Below are 19,050 nucleotides of genomic sequence, written 5' to 3'. Positions count from 1 at the left end.
AAATCCCTAACAAAATCGTCCAATCAAATTGTATAACATAAAAATAATACCACATGAATGACGTGGTCCACACTCACACTCAACACTACTGCTTCAACCAACTTTTCGGGTTGATACAGAATGAAAAATGGAACAAACTCCACAGATACAGCAGAGAGGAACCATCTGTACCATGGTTATTCTTGCTGGCTAATTATTGCAATTATCTCATGACCTTTTATCTATTATAATAATTAACGCGATTCACCTTTAATTACGCCTCGTTCAACTAATAAGGGCGAACTTCATCATCAGGTGATGCGTTTAACCACTTCAGCCCAGCAGTGCAACCCTCTGAGCACGACGGTACGACCCTAGGGTATGATGGCCCGGCATCTGACCCGAACCTCATGGGTCAGGTCAAAGACGCGGTCATAGTATCCAATGGTCGTACCATCGCGTTCAAGAGTCGTAACAGTGTTCGATGGTCGTAACGCGTGCTCAAAGGATCCTACCGCCATACCCAATAGGTCGTACAGCCAAGCTCAGTGGTCTGTGTTATTAATGCTACGGTGTTGTGCCGTCGTCTTCAAGAACTGTAACGTCGTGCTTAAAGACCACCTCACACACCATAGCTAGGAAAGCACAGCCCACCTCGCCCACAGCACACACACACACACACACACACCACCCAACTCACCAACTGCCCACAAAAACAGGCTCCGCCTTGACTCCTCCCAAAATTAATTCCACAGACACTTCAAATAATATCTTCTTATTAGGGACACCAGACTCCTCTCTGTTTCTTTTGGGGGGACAGAAATAAACCCTCGCGTAAAAACCTCTGGACAGGCTTCTCCAAATATATACCCAGATACGTTGCCATTACGAGGATACCTCCTGCTTTTTACATAACCCGAGTCATCGATCTATTCCGCCCATCATCAATTATTCTTTTTTCTTCTTTCCCCGAAGTCTGATCAAGATCATAAGCCTTAAGGCTACCCCCCTGGAGTATCCCAGGTCCCGGTAACGGGGCGGTGGCCGCTGTCGAACCTAAACCGAGAAATTACAGGGAAACCGTCCCCTGCAATAATATATCTTTCTCCCGAAGGCTGGAATAAGGACTTTGTCCAGGCCGAGGAGTCCACAAAGGCAGCCACTCACAGAGGGAACTCCGCGTCTAGCAGACCTGTGTAACTCCGGGTTATACAATAGTGTCAGCTGACAACAAAGAAACTTATTTTTCAATGAGAATTCTTTCACGCGGTAGACATATTTCTTACTTAAATACATCTGTCCCTGGGGATGGGGGAGAACGAATACGACCCAAGTATCTCCTGCGTGTCGTAAGAAAAGAAAAAAAAGAAGGGGTGGGAGATGAAGGCCCCATATTCTCACCTCCTGCAGCATCACTTTCCTAAAATAAGAAGAGATGGAACCAAGCGAGGATTTTCCATCGAACGCTCACCTGACGCTGCCTTACCAAAGTAAGAAAGGAGAACAGGTTAGGAATAAACAAATAAAAAGTAACTACACCATGACGGACAACGAAGCATCTATCTTCGACACATCATATGTCTGGAGATTACTGAGCCATGAGAGAGCACACACATCACCTGCCAACTCAGACTGAAGTACCACACGCCCTCCGCCCACATCAACCACAGCGACTTCAATATGTTACGGAACTTGACGTAAATCAACTGACATACTCCTGATGCCATACAAAACACACACACACACACACACACACACACACGCGCGCGCGCGCGACTTGCTCAGGTTACCTGACTACTGAGACTTAACCACCTGGATAACAATACATTCTGGTGATAACAAACATTGTATTACACGTACCGAACAAGATAACCCTCCTGGGAACAAGTTAACACAGGAAGTATGTGTACCATGCACTCTTCACAGGCAACCCATCCGCTGTTCCTCCTCTCCTCTGGGGTTGGTCTATACGTACCTACCTGGTATAAGGCACGAGTACCTGGTGAGGGGTATAGTACCAGTGATCAATACGGTACTCTACCATATCTATCACATCCATCCCTGTGTTTTCCTGATGGTCTTCGGGGAGTATTCTCACGCCACAGGACTTGGGGTGGGGGCTCTAGATGGCTCAATCTGTGCCCGTTGTTCACACTTCCTCACGTGAAGGTTAGGGAGGCTTAATGAGTTAATGAGGCAGAAAAGAGAGAGTACGAAGGGGGAAACGTACAACCAATCCTCAGGGATCTCCGCTAATTACCCATCCATTACAGCAACACCTGAGTGGAAAGTTGAGGGTTAATAGAGCATAATGCTCTCTCTCTGGCCTTCAACGCATCTCAAGCCTCCGTCATTAACCAATCAACCTACGAGGCTTTCTAACTCACAACACAGGAAACACACTGTTAAAGGCAGGTGTTCCTAACTTCCAATGTCAGAGATAATCGGCTGATCTCCAGAGTACCTCCAACACCCGATTCTTGAGCATAATCTGTAATGGGTTTGGGATAATTATCCCTAACTATCTGTGATCCCTAACCCTTGGGATAATCATATACCTACACATGAGTTACTGAACAGAGCGTTTACGTTTTATTCATTACAGGCCTCTTTTGGCCTCCCCAGCCTAAGGCAGCGTCCCAGGACTGCTCATCCGACGAACGTTACCTCGGACACGATGAGTCCTACGACCATCCTGAACGAACGACTTACACACATCCATAGGGGGACTGGTGCAAGAAGGGACGGAGGAGAGGACACGGTCAGAGCCCCCGGCGGGACAAGTCATGTGAAGGATTGTCACAGTGCATCACGTGTCCCCTCCACCCACGTCACAAGACACGCGGAGGTCATGCATTTCCTAGGTCCCCTCCCCTCCCCCTCACAAGACACGTGGAGGTCACACGTGTCCTAGGACTTCCCTCACGAGACAGGCAGAGGTGATCCTCTCCTTCAAGAAGAACATCTCCTACATGGATCCAACCCACGCCCTGAACACCTGCGACAGATCGTTAAGCCCGTAAGAGAACGACTTAATGGTCTCACACACCCTTTACCACACCTTTACCTTACATGTGTCATGTCGCACATATGGTTATATATGCCACATAAACTTACATAATACAAACGGTAAATATAATTTATCTACTGGTTTATAATGTGCTAAAGATGCAAATCTAATTTCTCAGTGTTACTGCTTTACGTGCTGGTGAGAACGATATACTTCGTCATGATCAGCCCCTTCAGCATGACGGTTACGACCCTTGACCACGACGGTACGACCCTTGAACACGACGATACGACCTTTGAGAATCATGATGGTCTGGCATTATACCTGAAACTCAAGGATAAAGGCCATCATACCCAAGCGCCGTGCACAGTCGTGTTCAGGTCAACATGACGTGCGAGCATAGCCACAGCCGCGCCCCGTGACGCTCCCTCACACACACACACACACACACACACACACACACACACACACACACACAGGGTATAAACGTTAACGGGACACATGATCATCGTGAGGCACCAGGCAACACGCCAACAATGGCTCATCAACAAACTCATCTACGCCACAACCCATCATTTAGCCCCGGGCAAACCCATCATCACCGACACCCATCCACCACCATCATCCCCCATCAACGTCATCATCGCCAACAAGGGTGAAAAGCTACTTACAAAAAAAAAAAATCACGAAGGGGAAAAAAATCAATCACTGATGAACTTCCACCTGACGGGAGTTATAAAGAGACTTGAATTCTGTTAACACTATGAGACAGAGAGTTACACAAAGGTCCAGAAATTCTGTAGTCATTAGGAATATCATATAAACAAAAAATCCGAGTGAAAATTATCTCGATTTCCCTATATTATAGAAAATGAAATGTCGAATATGTGTTCCTATCATAACGAGATCGTGAGCCCCACGTGTCACCAGCATCGAGTGAGAGTTTATAAACACTCTAGTTACCATCAGTGGCACAACATAAAGTCTATCACTCCTCGGTGAATCTTTAATGGGAATGTCTATTTCCGCACCTGCGCGACACATGTTCGCCACCAGACCCTCACACTGACCCACATACAAGATGACGTGTGTAAGCCCGTATTACACATACGGAAATATGAACACATAACGCCTGTTCCTGCTGCTACCACCCTCAGGAGAGAGAGAGAGAGAGAGAGAGAGAGAGAGAGAGAGAGAGAGAGAGAGAGAGAGAGAGAGAGAGAGAGAGAGAGAATACGTACTACCCATTAAAAGTTCGTGATACTGAAACGCAGCTGCACCTCTCAACTCTGACCGTCCGACACATCGAAGTACATATATCACTATGTTACTGAGGCTCCTGACGCATCCCTTGGCCCCAGGTACCCTACCCCCTTCACTACTGTATGTACTCCAACGGTAAGAGTACCGTTCGAACCCAAGCTGTATGTCATTAAACCTTAAAGTGTTGTATGTAATCAACCCTTAAAGTGCTGTATGCAATCAAACCTCAGAGTACTACATGTACTCACACCTAATATTTAAGCGTGTACTCAGCCTTCAGAGTACTACACGAGATCAAACCTTAAGAGTACTGCGACTCCGCGCCCACCTATAGCTGGGTCATGTTGCCCAATCAGCGTCAACCTCGCTGTGTGTGTGTGTGTGTGTGTGTGTGGCAAGGCGGTGTCCGGGATGTCCTCTGCACCAAAATCCACGCCTACACCTCCCACTTCCACGCCCACATTATCTGCTGTGCCCAGTCAGTCGCGTCCTCTCCCCCTCTCACTCCTACCTTACATTTTCGTCAACTGACCTCCAATCGCCATTTTCTACTCTTTTTTTTTTTTCTAGTGACCGTCATAGTACGGGCAACCTATGCCCCCAATCATGGCCGTCTCGAGTGAAAGGAAAAGTGTAAGAAAAAAATCAAATTATTGAGACCTCCTCAGGTGTTGGCAGAGCCGACGTTGAGAGGTAGGTAGGAAGGTTATGAGGATGAGGAGGAAGAAATACATTTATCCTCTGTGCCCTCACACCACGGCATCAATGAGGGTATTTGTCAGCCTTCCTGTGACTCGTACCACTGTACTGCCCCCATCCGACAACAAAAAAATAAACAGGCAACTATAAACATGTCCGTAGAGGCGAGACTCCCCACCAGAGAGGCTACCCAACGCTCCTTTCCCCCGACGAACCAACAAGTTTGATATACACCATGGTAAACTATATAACATATACAGCTCTTGGGCAATACACTGCGGATATCTAGTGGCTAATAAACTACCCACAACATCCATCACTGTGTTTAATATTCTGCTCAAGCCTTCCCGGGCCCACCATATCCATAGCAGACAATTCAGACTTTACCAAATACATTCCTCTTAAATCATCCCCGACGGTCACCCTTCCCCCCCCCCCTCACTTCTGTTATCACCACAAACATTGTAAACATTTAGCTCCACTCGACGCTAATCTACGATGCAAATAATTCATCTCTGTCTATAGCAATAAAACGTCTCTGTCAACAGGGCGGTCACTGTGTATGAGGGAAGCTGTCACTCCTCCCGCACTGATAACATCCACCAGTCAAACAAACTGTGCAGAAAACTACCTGAAAAGGTGTTCCCGGGAAGTCAACCTCGACAAGGCTGTACCATCGTCAGCGGACGGAAAGGAGTACAGCGCCGTTGACGGTATTCCCGCCCTAAAACAGCCACCTTACCCTGCTCCCGCGTAGAGTTGCATAGTAAACTCCTCGAAAATACTGGTTATACTTCTAATCACCTGAGCAAGATGGTACGACCGATACAGGTCAGGTCAAAAGTCAAGACCTAATACCCGAGGGTCGTGCCTCCTTGCTCGAGAGGCTACTGATATCGCCAGACTTGACTGATAATAATCCAAGAGTTCACACCACATGACCCACGTATACGCTTCACCTGTTTGACTCGATTCAGTTTAAATAAAGGTTTAATGAGATATTTCCCAAGCATCGTAAATATCATAGAGGGACACCAGAAACGGCACGAAAGCTCGGAATTCATATCAGTGTCCATATCAAGACGCAGTGCCGTGCGCACAGTAGCCTCGCCAGGAGCCAGTACCAGCGAATCATCAGCATATATTAACATACAACCACATGACTGGCAGCAACCTTGCAAGGTCGCTCTCTTAACACCAGAACAGACTGGGTTGGATGTCTTTTATTCCACCATCTGTCTTAAGGGGTAAGCTAAGATGGGACGCTGTGCTATTTGAAATGACGCTCGTAAACTGATGTGGGACGAACGTACAAACAGTACGTCATGAAGCCTTGCATTGTGTGTGTGTGTGTGTGTGTGTGTGTGTGTGTGTGTGTGTGTGTGTGTGTGTGTGTGTGTGTGTGTTTAATTGACGGTGTGGCAGGGAGGCCCTCCCCACTCCCCGACTGAGCCAGTTCATCCGAAAGAGATACAAGGTAGGCCAGGAGGGAGCCAGCTTCGCCAACCAGTCCGCCCACGCCACACGCTCACCTCAAACCCCTGCAGCAGCCGCGCCAGAGTCAGTCACTCCTCGCCTGGTGCTGGTGGCCACCCGCCTCCCTCCTCTCAATGGCCCGTAATTATGTAAACCGCAGGCGGTGCGCTCTCGTGTTCCAGGGTCGTAGCCTCGTGCTCAAGGGTCGTACTCTTGTTCTTAAGGGGCCGTAGCCTCGTATTCATGGGTCGTGCCCTCGTGCTCAAAGGTTGCATTTTTTTTCTCAAGGGGTCGTACCATCGTGATCATGGGTCACACAGCCAAGGTCAAGGGGTCAGGAAACTAAGCCAAGACCAACATGATCCTGTGAGAACGTGTGACTGACACATCTAGCCTGGAACGCAGAAGTGTGTCAACACCCATGCTGGAGGTCCGACCACCACACCGCCCGCCTCCAGCCTTCACAACAACACAAAAGAGTTATAAGTCACCGTCACATGGCAGCTATCTTTACCATGGGAGCCATCATGCCTGCTGGAGGCTTCTCCTTAAGAGTCACATCATACATCCATGACAGTTCCTCCTTACCTTCTATAACAGAGCCAATGACGTGCTTAGATAAGTGCTGTGTTAGGTCTTCGTGAGTCTGTTTATCTGTTGGTCTGTCTGGTCGCCATTCCATGAAGCGAAGCCCTGCGCCTTACTCTCATGTCTTTATCTCAAATACGAGATACTCAGTGACACTACTGCTGTCCTCCTGCAGATACCCTCGTCAACGAACCATCAGGTCTCCAGTTAATCTGCCCCCCTCCCCCCCACCATATACAACAGTGGGTCACGTTGGGTCGCCGACGATGCCACCTTCGTCGGCTGCGATCGCCGTGCCCCTCAGCAACAACTACGGCGGCTTATCATGAGGTGTAAGGAACACCTCCGGGCACAAGACCTGTGGCCTCCCACAGCAAACACCTGAGACACCCACCTGCCCACACCAGGCAACTGGACACCCACAGCACATGACAACACCACACACGCACACACACACACACACACACACACACACACACACACACGTGTCATCCCCCAACTACCTCCTGCCAACAATCACACGTCGTCTGCACTTCGTTTATTTCTAATTCCTCTTTAAACCCCTCAGCACCACGGTGCGACGGCACGGAATGGAGAGGTTGACCTGGCTTTTGCCCTTCAGGGGTGAGGTCAGAAGCCAAGTTATCATACGCAAGGCCTTATCACAACTCCCCACCTTCCTCCACAACCCCAGTACTCTCCCAGCATCGTCAAGGGTGCCAGGTTCAGGCATCCAGGACCACGGTGGGTGCCGGGCCAGACACAGGTCAACGCGGTCAGCCTGAGCCAACTGGAGCCAATGAAACCACCAAGACACACGCCGCAGGGGGTACTCCCGGGGGCACCGAGGCCCTAGCAGCTGGCACCAGTGCCACAGTCAGGCACCTCGTGACAACCACCGTCATACACAGTAAAAATAATCACCGTACACAGTAAAAATAATCACTGTGCTGACGTAAATCATGAGAAGTACGACCCTCACACCTAGACCACTGCCCAGCATAAACTACCCCGGGGTATAATATATAACAAGATATGTGTGGAGGGGCGACATTTAGGTTATCGTCTGATCCTGCCACACAGATCCCGCTTGACGTAATTCATACCTGAGAACCTTGCCAACACCCTCCCAACCAGCTGACACAACCACCCTCCGCCCAGCTGACACTACCCCTCCCCCCACTCCCACACACCCAGGAGCCACACATGACAGCCATCACCAACACCTACGCCGATCAAGAATACACTCTACAATTAACGGTTCACCACTAAAACACAATGAAAACTATCCATTTATCTTTTCATGGTTCCATATAAAAGCCCATCATTAAAACCAATTAGTACTATATATCACGTCCCATATTATTGATGCTTTTACATATATACACCAAATTCGATTTTAAAATTCATTACCAGCAAAGGATTTAAAACCTTAACACTTGCCTTTCCTGAAGTAAAGTCTAGTTCTTCGACACTATTTCCACTTCACGTATTCGAGGACAACGTTCGAGTCGACACATCTATTATTTCTTTCTTCACATCCTGGGAAAATCTGAACGCCGTTCCGGTAACAAATCGGGAAATCCCAGCCTCCTGGGAGTGCGGAAACTGCCCCTTGTACCGAGCGTGATGGTGCAGCATGGTAACAAAAGACTGGGCTACCATAGGCACGGCTGACACCCTGCCAGGCCATGTACACATCTGTACCGAGTGTGATGGTACAGCAAGGTACAGAAGGCGGGGCAAGCAGAGGCAAGTATCCCCCCCCCCCCCCAACCATGCCAGGGCCATGACGAGGCCGTTGTCTGCACTAAACCACCTCCAGTGGTTTGTCCTCTCGAGCACGACCGTACGACACTTGAGAAAGACGGTGCGGTCCTTTGGGCAAGATCGGATGCCCTTTGACCTTTCCCTTGGGGGATCAAGTCAAAGGCCTGAACCATCATACTCTAGGGTAGTACACTTCACTTCCGAGGGTTGTACCCTCGTGCTCAAATGTCGTACCGTTGTGCTCCACATCCGTAATGTCGTGTTCAAGTGCCGTACCGTCGTAATCAAGGGGTTACCAACGTAATGAGGGAAGAAACGACAGATGACCAAGACAAGCCAACCACTACACCTTCATCAACCATGCCCACGCCAAGACACACACCAATCACAAACACACACGTTCCCAGCAGCCGGACCCACATAATCAAATCCTCTTCAAAAGTTCCCTCCTACAAACCCAAGGCCCTCCAACATCCATTCCGACACACCCAACCCCCTCCAAGAGAAGCCACTCCTCCTAGACATAATCCTTTAAGATCACCCACACGGCCACGCCTCTCCTGTCGCAGCCACGCCCGTGCTCCTCGGGTGAGGAGGAACTGAGGACCTAGACAGGCAAAAACACTACCAGCGGGCCGGGGATGGTGAATCAAGAGGCAGCGCCCGTCCGTCCAGCGGTGGTGACCAGCCAGCTCTACATAATGATACCACTTGGTTCCGAGGACCTCGCTTAAATATGAGTGACTTGCATGAAACACGCAACGGGGGGAAGAGGGAGGAGGGAGGGTGCTGGAGGGAGGGGAAGACTGGGCAGGGAGGTACCGTCAGAGAAGAAACAAAGACTCCCGATGGCAGTATTTTAAATCTCCTTGAGCGTGACGGGACGACCCCTTTGGGGTCGATGGCGCCGCTCTGGATCCGACCCAGAGGCCAGGACATTATAACTAAGGGTCGTACTGTCGTGCTCAGGGGTCGTACCGTCGTGCATTACAGGGTCAGGCTGTGTTGGGTGTAGCGGCAGACGAGGCGGATGCCACAGAACAACCCGGACTGTAGCGTGGGCTGGTACCTAACACACACCTCTACTAACTCTCTTACGACCATGAACACTAGCACGTCCCTGGGGCTCAAACCCTAGATATATCACCCCCACCCCCGATGTATCAGGGGTTCTGGGATGGGGCAAGAAATGGAAGGGGGAAGGAGAAAGGAGAGTAGACGAGGGACACCATGTATACCCATAACCACCCCCGACGGGGTCATACACTGTGTACACCCACAACAACAACCTCCGACGGGGTCATACACTGTATGCACACACAAAAACACCCCCAGACGGGGTTATGCACAGTCTACACCCCATGTAAACCCCCAGACGGGGTATGTTACATCGCTCCCACACGCCCTCATCCCCGGTGTAATCCTGGCGACTGAGCTTCTGGTTCACCAGCTGGTCCAATACCGAACAAGCGTCCTCTACAACAGCACAACGACCATCGGGGATAAAAACAACTGTAGCAGGCGACGTTCACCCCTGTACTTGTAATCTGCACACACACACACAAAAAGAAAAAAAAATTAAATTGGGACGTAAAGGAAAATAGGTAAGATGAGGGAGGTACATACGTGAGGAGTAAGGTAGAGGAGGAGAGGAGAACCGTGTGTGGTGGCGGGAAGATAAGAAGCTGCAGGGGACATGGGCATCACCCTTCACCACCCGTGCTGGTGACCCGGAGCTACCACCACCACCACCACTATCAACAGCCGTGGTGGTGGGGGGGGGGGGGGGGGGGGGGGACACGAAGCCATCACCACCACCTGTCCCACAGATAACATTTTAAACTTGCGTCACTCAGGATGCCAACAGCGTCATCCTGCTTACGTAATGTCAACAAGCACGTGTCTATGATATCAGCTCGGCCTGACGCCTCAACGTACCCCTCAGATGGGATCACCAAGACCTGCTGCATAAACATACCACATAACCCTCCCTCCACCACTCACGATGTCCCCTACCGAGCTCTTTTATAGGGAACAGGAGTGGACTCCTACATGCACGTCCACATCATGCAAACCTCCCATCCTGTGTCCTTGAGGAGTCGAGGCTATCCTACACACGGCTGCCTCACCTCTCCCTCCCTCTGCCTCACAACTCTCATTAATATTTCATTTATATGTAAATAATCTGATCTGTGTTTCCACGCACACCTGTGTAGGGGAAGCCTTGGGAACTGGTGCGCTGGAGACCAGACATATTAGGTCCTCCAGCACCCCAAGGCTGGGGACCTGACACATTAAGGTCCTTCAGCACCCAAGAGCTGGGGACCTGACACATTAAGGTCCTCCAGCACCCCAGAGCTGGGGACCTGACACATTAGGTCCTCCAGCATCCTAGGGCTGCAATATAAATCTAATCTACTTACTTCCCCACATGGTGTGGCGTGGGCAAGACATTACAGGCACTGGACAAAGCTGGCGCTGAGGGACCCTTCGTATTCAGTACATAAATGCAAGCTGAGTCTGTAGAGGTCTATCTGGAGAGAGCAATGTGAGAGCCAGGTGTATAAGGTGGGCTGAGGACCCTACATGTTCACTACAGAGATAGAAACGTAGAACAGGAGGGGTCGATACCCATACATATGGATACAGCAGAGTAAAATATAAGTCTGGGAATGAAGATGGGCAAAGGGTCCCTCGTATGCAATTCGCAAACATAAACTGTTCACTCAGTATTCACATATACGGAGAACCGAGTGGTATATGAGTCAAGATACAGAGGAGACAAGTCAAGAGACACAGAACTAATAAATTACGACATCAGATGCACTTCACGACAATGTTTACCCAAGCCTAGCCAGCCGTGGCTGACCCTTAACCTTTGACCTCCTTGACTTCAAGAACGTTGCACTGATGAGCATGTCAACGTCACCTCCTGCACTGAACAAGTTAACACCCTCCACTGTTAACTGAAGTTACTGACAGACAACTACTCCCCACGAGTCTATTGAACAACTCCCTCTCCGTACTGTACAAACAAGTAAATCACACACAGGTAATTACTAATAGGTAATTACAGGCCACTCGACTCACGAAGAGAAATTACCTCACGTGATGCAATGCTTACAGCCTCCTCTGCCAAGCGTAGTCAATATTCTACTTTAAGAACGACGTAGGACCAGTATACTCCTGCTACAGTCTCTAAAGGCGTGATCTCGGTCAATTATCCAGTTTACCTTTCAGAATAATTATTCGATTACATAAGTCACATTTCCTGCATGTCCCCCCCCTAAACCTTCAGCTAGTGTTTTCATAACATCAACTTGGTAGTAGTTTCTTGATGGAGTGGACTCCCGACTTGCCAGTACGTCGGCATAAGTTATATCCATGTGATGTAACGCAATGTTACATTCACCACAAGGGTCAGGAAAGAGTGGCTTTACTGTCACGCAGCTGATACGTACCAGTCGGTACACAGACCCATGGCTGAGTGACAGTCGGGAGCGGGCGGGCATTATATGCATCCTCCCCGGGAACCGAGTCACGACAAGACTCTCCCAGGAGCACGACCCACTGCCAGGCTTTCTATAGAGCCCAGGGTACAAGTACCTCTTGCGGTACGCCAGAGCCGTCCACACGGTACGTGGGGTTAGTCTCGGGAGCTACAACAGTGGGGGAAAGAAATATATGAATATATGTTTACGTATATAAGGCAGCCAGGACTAGGAGAGCTGGCTGGCCATGCCGTCTCTCCTGGGACGATCTCTCTAGTGTGCTGGACTAGAGTGGAGGCGACCTACTCCTGCCATCTTCCCTCACGTCTTCCATCTACGTCAATCCTCCTTCCCTCCCTCCCTACGGTCCTTCAACTCTCCCTCCCTAGCTCCTTTCTCTTCTTTCTCTCTCATTGTTCCTCCTTCCCACAATACTCCGTCCTCCTTTCTCCTTCCAACTACCTCACTACTGTCCTGGTCCCTACCCTCCCATCCTCCAAGTCCCTCCCTTCCTAGCCCTTCAGGTACCAAGGAAAGATGTCCCCAGTTCAGCTGGCGAGGCAGGAGTGCCTGGGGCGGCCCCCAGCAGGAAGCCCCCAGGTACTGCCTGCTTCCTCCCAACTACTAATCATTTCCACCACAAACACCACACGCTCACCGCACCCCACCACACACTCACCTCTCCCTCCCCCACACACTCACCTCTCCCTCCCCACACACTCGCGTGAAACGCAAGATGCAACACCCCTCCCCCTCCATTAACCCTCCCCCCAAAAAGTAGAAACATGAGGTTGGTGTTCTTCAATTAAATTCAAACTCCTCATCAGCTGGGGCACAAACACTTGAGTGGAAATGTAAAAAAAAAAATCCATAAAAATTATGGTAACAAGTGGTGGGTAGGAGGTGACGGTAGCCACTTCCTAGCACACCACACAGCCAACCTCATCACCACCACCACCACGTTTCCCCCTTATTCTTATCTCTTTATCTCTTTCCACCACTTGTTATCAGCAGCTGGGAACCCCGTTGCTCACTAGACAGCAGAACGTTATGCGCTGTCTCGGCATCTCTCTCTCTCTCTCTCTCTCTCTCTCTCTCTCTCTCTCTCTCTCTCTCTCTCTCTCTCTCCTTTCCCTTACCCTAATCTCTAACTGTCAACATCACTATCCTCCTCCTTTCCTGCGCACGATCAAGCTCACGCAACTAGCATCCACCGCCGCCCATCCTCCCTCCCAACCCCCAGTGAAGTCTCTGCTCTCTTAACTACCACAATGTTGCCATTTACCTGTGTGGCAAAGAAATATAATGGTCGCCATTCCGGGCCGGAAAAGGCACAAATTTCTACCTTAATTTTCGCTGTGTGGCCTCCAACACCCCAAATGCTGGGGTGAGCGGCCAGCCCCACAGCAGGAGAGTCAGGCGACTTGCCTACGTTACCTAGCAGCCCTGGACAAGAACCCTACAGGAATGTCACAACTGAACACATGTCATTCAATAACCATATAATATACACAGCTTCAGTTATCCTCATGAGAAAATGGTTCCCACCCCCAATACGCTGAGGCACCTTCTCCAATGACCCAAGTCCTCCGGTCCTCCGGTAGGTTTCGAACCTACGACGCAAAGTACAGAGACGATTGAAAAGGGGTTTGAACACCTCACTCCAAGCCTCAGACCCAACGATATACAGGCTACGAAAACACTTCATACATACATGCATATATATATATATATATATATATATATATATATATATATATATATATATATATATATATATATATATATATATATATATGAGGCGCGAGAATGATCATGTTTGTATTGGCCAGGCATATTCTGACATATTCTTGACACAGAAAAGTATGCAACCAGTAATTACAGCAGCGAGGGTAAAAACTTGCTTCCTCGCCCCAGACCCCCACTGACATACACGATCCTCAACCACGCCAGTCAACCTGGTTCTTTGATACAATACCTCTTGAGAGGGACGGTACGGCACTTGATCACGACGGTACGATCCTTGGGTATGATGGCCTGGCCTTAACCTGAGCTCTGAGGGTCAAGATAACGATGGCCATACTTGGCACATGTGAGACGCGACGTACAGCAGGACATCATCCCAGGCAGCAGCAGGAGGCGATGTACACCATCCCAGGCAACAGAGGGACCTGACGTACACATACGAAAAAGTTGTGATCCAACAACGATACGATTGTTGCTCCCAAGGTTGTCGCGCTGCTGGGACTCCACCCCCACCACCACACATCCCTCCTCCAACACTGACATCTCCAGCACTCCACAGCGCGCCCCCACCACCACCACACCTCCTCCCACACAGACATCTCCGGCACTCCACAGCCCACCCCCACTTCGTTTCTAACTTATGACAATCCTTGATCTCATTTGTTTGTCATGTATGACACAGTCCTTGATGCCAATCGCTTATCATGGTTGACACAATCCTTGATCCCAGTCACTCGTCATGCATGACACTAAGTCCTCTTCCTACCCGGTTATCATGAAAGACAAATGGCAGTGTTGGTCTGACATACGGGTAGGGCGGGTAGCAATTTGCAGCTCATCATTAAGAAGGGGAAGCGTGAGGGGCTCTATACTCCTCCCACCACCATCTTATATGGGAGGAGGTCAACCATGTCGGGTTTAATACTACGGCGAGAGGCAGCCACTGCCCGACGGGCACTACCGCAAACCGCCCCGGGTAGTAAAAGTAAGGTGCCCCTCATCAAGAGAGGTGCACAGGGTGCGTGTGCCTGCCGACTCCAACCACAAACAGCCTGGACGATCAGTAGAACAAGTGCACGGCATGTTCCCAGCCCTGGCTGTCAGGGTAGAGACGTGCCCCGAGGGTTGAGAGTAAGGTATTTAGTGTCCAGCTGAAGGTCCCCAAGTCGGCACTAGGCACCTGAGCAAAGTACCAGGGGAGGACTAGTGTCCACCGAGTACTTTAGGAGTGTCTGGTAACGCGCGCGCGCGCGCGTGTGTGTGTGTGTGTGTGTGTGTGTGTGTGTTTGGGGGAAGGAGAAGGAGTAGCAGTAGGAGTAGCGTCAACTATGAGGAGTGGGAAGTGGAGGAAGACAAACACTGGTTATATAACCTTACTAACCACAGCCATGCGAAAATCAAGGACCATACAACCATACTAACCACTGTCATGTAAGAGTTTCCTCCCCCCCCACGCCACGATCACTCACCACAGAATCTTATTAATTTGCTTGCAAAGAAAATACCTAAGAATACCTACCGATCTAATTATCCTCAACACTGCAAAAATCCGGCTTACCCACGCTGGTGACTGACGAAGTACAAGTAAACGTTATATGCTTTTCAGAAGAGAAAAATCAATATTTCGAACCGTCAGCTTCCTGAGCTCTGACACACACCCACACAAAAAGTTTGGCTGACCTTTTGTGGTCTGGTTAACCCCCTCGAGCACGGCGGTACGACCCTCCACAGCACGATCGTACGACCCTCTACAGCATGATCAGACGACCCTACACCACAGCGGAAAGACCCTTGCGTATGATGGCCTGCTCATGTCGTGCTCAAGGGTCGTATCGTCATGCTTGAGATTCGTCACCATCGCGTCGTACTGAGGAGTTTAAAAAAGTAAAACCCAACAGACTCCACAAAAGTACAGATCAATATAAAAACCTCGCTCCCTCCCGTAGCACTCGTCATTAGCCTCTCGTAAAAGAACCCATTAACTCCCACCTTATCTGAGACACAACCATCTCTTCCGCTCCGCTTATCTTTTTGTTTTCATTCTAACATCGAGGATAAGACTAAAAGCTAATACTTCTCACGAACTCACCTAGGTCATAATAGTGCTATCCTCTTCAATTTCTTCCGTACTCATTTGTCGAGTCCCGCGTAACAAGGACCAGGTAGCTTCTCGTTACAGACTTCCACTAGAGCCACGTCATCTGCAAACAGCAACTGAGTCACTTCCCTCCGCCCAACACAACTTCCCCATCCAACCCCCAGCATAAAGTAGCCCGCCTCTCTCTCCTAGACCCTCGCCCGTACCTCCCTCACCACACCATCAATAAAGAGATTAAACGGCCATGGTGACACCATACACCCTTGGCGAAGACCCACCTTCACCTGAACCCACTCACCCTCCTCTATTCGTACTCGCCCACACCCCCTTACTCTCTCAATAAAAAAAAACTCCTTACTACTCCTTGCAGATATCCACACCCCCTCAATACCAGATGTAATAAATCACGTCTACACAGGGGTATACTTTTCTTGAGTGTGTCTCCATCACTCCTGAGTAAAAAGAAAAAAAAAAATCCGGAATAAACCAGTTCCCTGGAGGTGCGTGTACGCCACGCGATAATAATCCTTGACTAATGGGCGGGGAACTGCTCTTAACACTACCTGTAAGTTCTCCCCACACCCCACCACTGCTACCTACATTCTCACCCAGTGATCCACCACCAACACCACCAGCAGACACTAAAGGAAAGGTGTAGTAACAGCAGCATACACCCGGGGACAGGTGTAGCAACAGCAGCAGAAACTGGAGGACAGATGTAGTTGCAGCAGCAGACATTATGGGACAGGTATAATAGCTGCAGCAGGCACAAAGGGACAGGTGTAGTATAGGCAGCAGACATCTGTGTCAGCAGCAGGATATGGTGAAAGACCATAGTTTCTGCTGCACCTACAACAGCAACATCAAGACGACAGAAATGGATGTGCATAAGAAAGAGACTGCGGACAGTAACCTTCCCTGAGCAAGAAAATCCTAACGGCTGTAACCCACATTTGCACAGCAAAACAGCCAAGACCGGTGATCAGCTACACCGTAACAGCAGGAAGGGATGGATCATGAACGTGACAATACCAGATGAGGAACTATAAGTAACGGCTGAATAAGGCCCCACAACTGCTCGTGAACAGCAGCAGGGGAGTGGAAAAGAAGCTGCACAATGACATTACAAACGGGAAGGGAGGGGGGTGGTGGTGACCATCAGCTGCACGAGCCTCGGAAGTGACGTCACCATGACTCACCCGCAGCAGGGCATAATTACAGAAATATCCCGAGTGGTAAAAATGTAGAGGACAGTTCACCAGCGACTGGCTGGCTGGCTGGGCCCTCACTTCCTGCTTAGCGAGGAGAGTTCATCCTGGCTCGGCCCTGCGCCGCGGCGTCCCCCACACAGCTTAACCTCCTCTGCCACCACTCACAGTCCCTCCTACCAACACCCTGGGAAGTGATCTCCTTTTATTTCCAGCACCCGAAGTAATGACCTCCGCTATTTCCAAAGCCCCGTGTAATTATCTCCCTTTATTTCCAGCACCATCAAAAATTATCTCTATTTCCAGAGCCCTAGGTAATAATCTCCATTAATTGCCAGCACCATAAATAGTAATTTCTCTCCATATTCAGCACCCGGAATCATGCTCTTCCTTCTTGTCCAACACTCTGAGAAGGAATGACTTTCCTAAAACACAACGGTGCGAACTTGACCCTTAGGGTTAGATCTGAGGCCAAGCCTCCATACCCATGTGCCGTATCGTCAAACACAAGGAATCAATCACCAGTAGGTAGTTCAGTACAAAATATTCGACATAATTTTGACCATTACCAGATTAGAGCCTATGTTAACACAATCACTATATTCAAATTCGTAGGACAACTACATCCATATGCAATATTACAAAGATAAAGACACACACACACACACACACACACACACACACACACACACACACGCAAACACAGACATACCAGATGGTTGGGCAGATGTGGCATTAAAAATGACATAAACCAAGTCGTAAAACAGGACACTGATACTGCGTAACCTGACAACAGGCGTGTTGGATTAACATGTTTTACTCACTCACAGAAAAGCCTAACCCACCCAATCCTCCACTCCTGCCCAGCAACACATGCCTTTGAAACAACTGCATTATAAATAATACAACTACAACAACAACAACAGCAGAAGAGTATAAAGTAACAAGAGTAAAAAATACTGATAACACAGCAGTATGTGAATGTATTCATGGTAAATGTGGGAAAATGTGTGGGAAAATGTGTGATGGAAGATCACAGATAAAAAGCGAAGGTCAACAACACTACAAGTGACAGGTGTCAAGAAGATACTGTAACATGACAGCTGCAGACATGATAAATCTCCCACCGCTACTACCGGAGGACAAAAATCCTCATGCTAGACTACCGAGGCCACAGCAGGATAAAAATTCCCAACACTTAGCCCTCGAAACTATGAAGGCTAAACACCTCAAAACCATCAACGCTAAGTTTCGCAGGACTACAGGAGGTTTAAAATGCCTTGCGAGCAAGACTGGCGAGGCTGCTGAAGGTACAATCCCATGCTAGGCTAGCGAAGCTAATGCCATCACGACCCTCGGAGCAGTGCATGAGCGCTGGGCTAGCGAAGCTAATGATATCACTTTCACCACACGGCATGAACAATTGAACACAGAATTTAAAATGTAGTATGGCGAAGAGTTCAAGGGACGGAGACTCACGAGTGTAGAACTCCCTCCCTGCACGGTACAAACAGGTAATTACACATATAGTTATCAACTCCAAATTAGAGGCGAAAGTTTATAAGGATGCTACAGTTACTGTGCTGAATACTCTCGAAAAAAATATAATAATCATAATCAACAGGTCAATGATATAACTGGTTAGGCTTGCAGATACAGCAAGGATGACAACCAACTATAAACACACCACAAATCCTGCTATAATGGCAAGATTCTAACCAG

The 19,050-nt window shown here is 49.1% G+C and overlaps 1 protein-coding gene across 6 annotated transcripts in view; it reads right to left on the bottom strand.

Moving 5' to 3' along the window:
- Klp31E (kinesin-like protein 31E) overlaps positions 1–19,050 on the bottom strand; it is a 212,125-nt gene that overhangs the window by 159,185 nt on the left and 33,890 nt on the right. The gene's annotated exons all lie outside the window — the stretch shown is intronic.

The sequence above is a fragment of the Panulirus ornatus genome, chromosome 25 (assembly GCF_036320965.1).
Source record: "Panulirus ornatus isolate Po-2019 chromosome 25, ASM3632096v1, whole genome shotgun sequence".
Lineage (NCBI taxonomy): Eukaryota > Metazoa > Arthropoda > Malacostraca > Decapoda > Palinuridae > Panulirus > Panulirus ornatus.
Note: the sequence above shows the minus strand (reverse complement) of the source record. Positions and strands in the feature narration are given on the sequence as shown.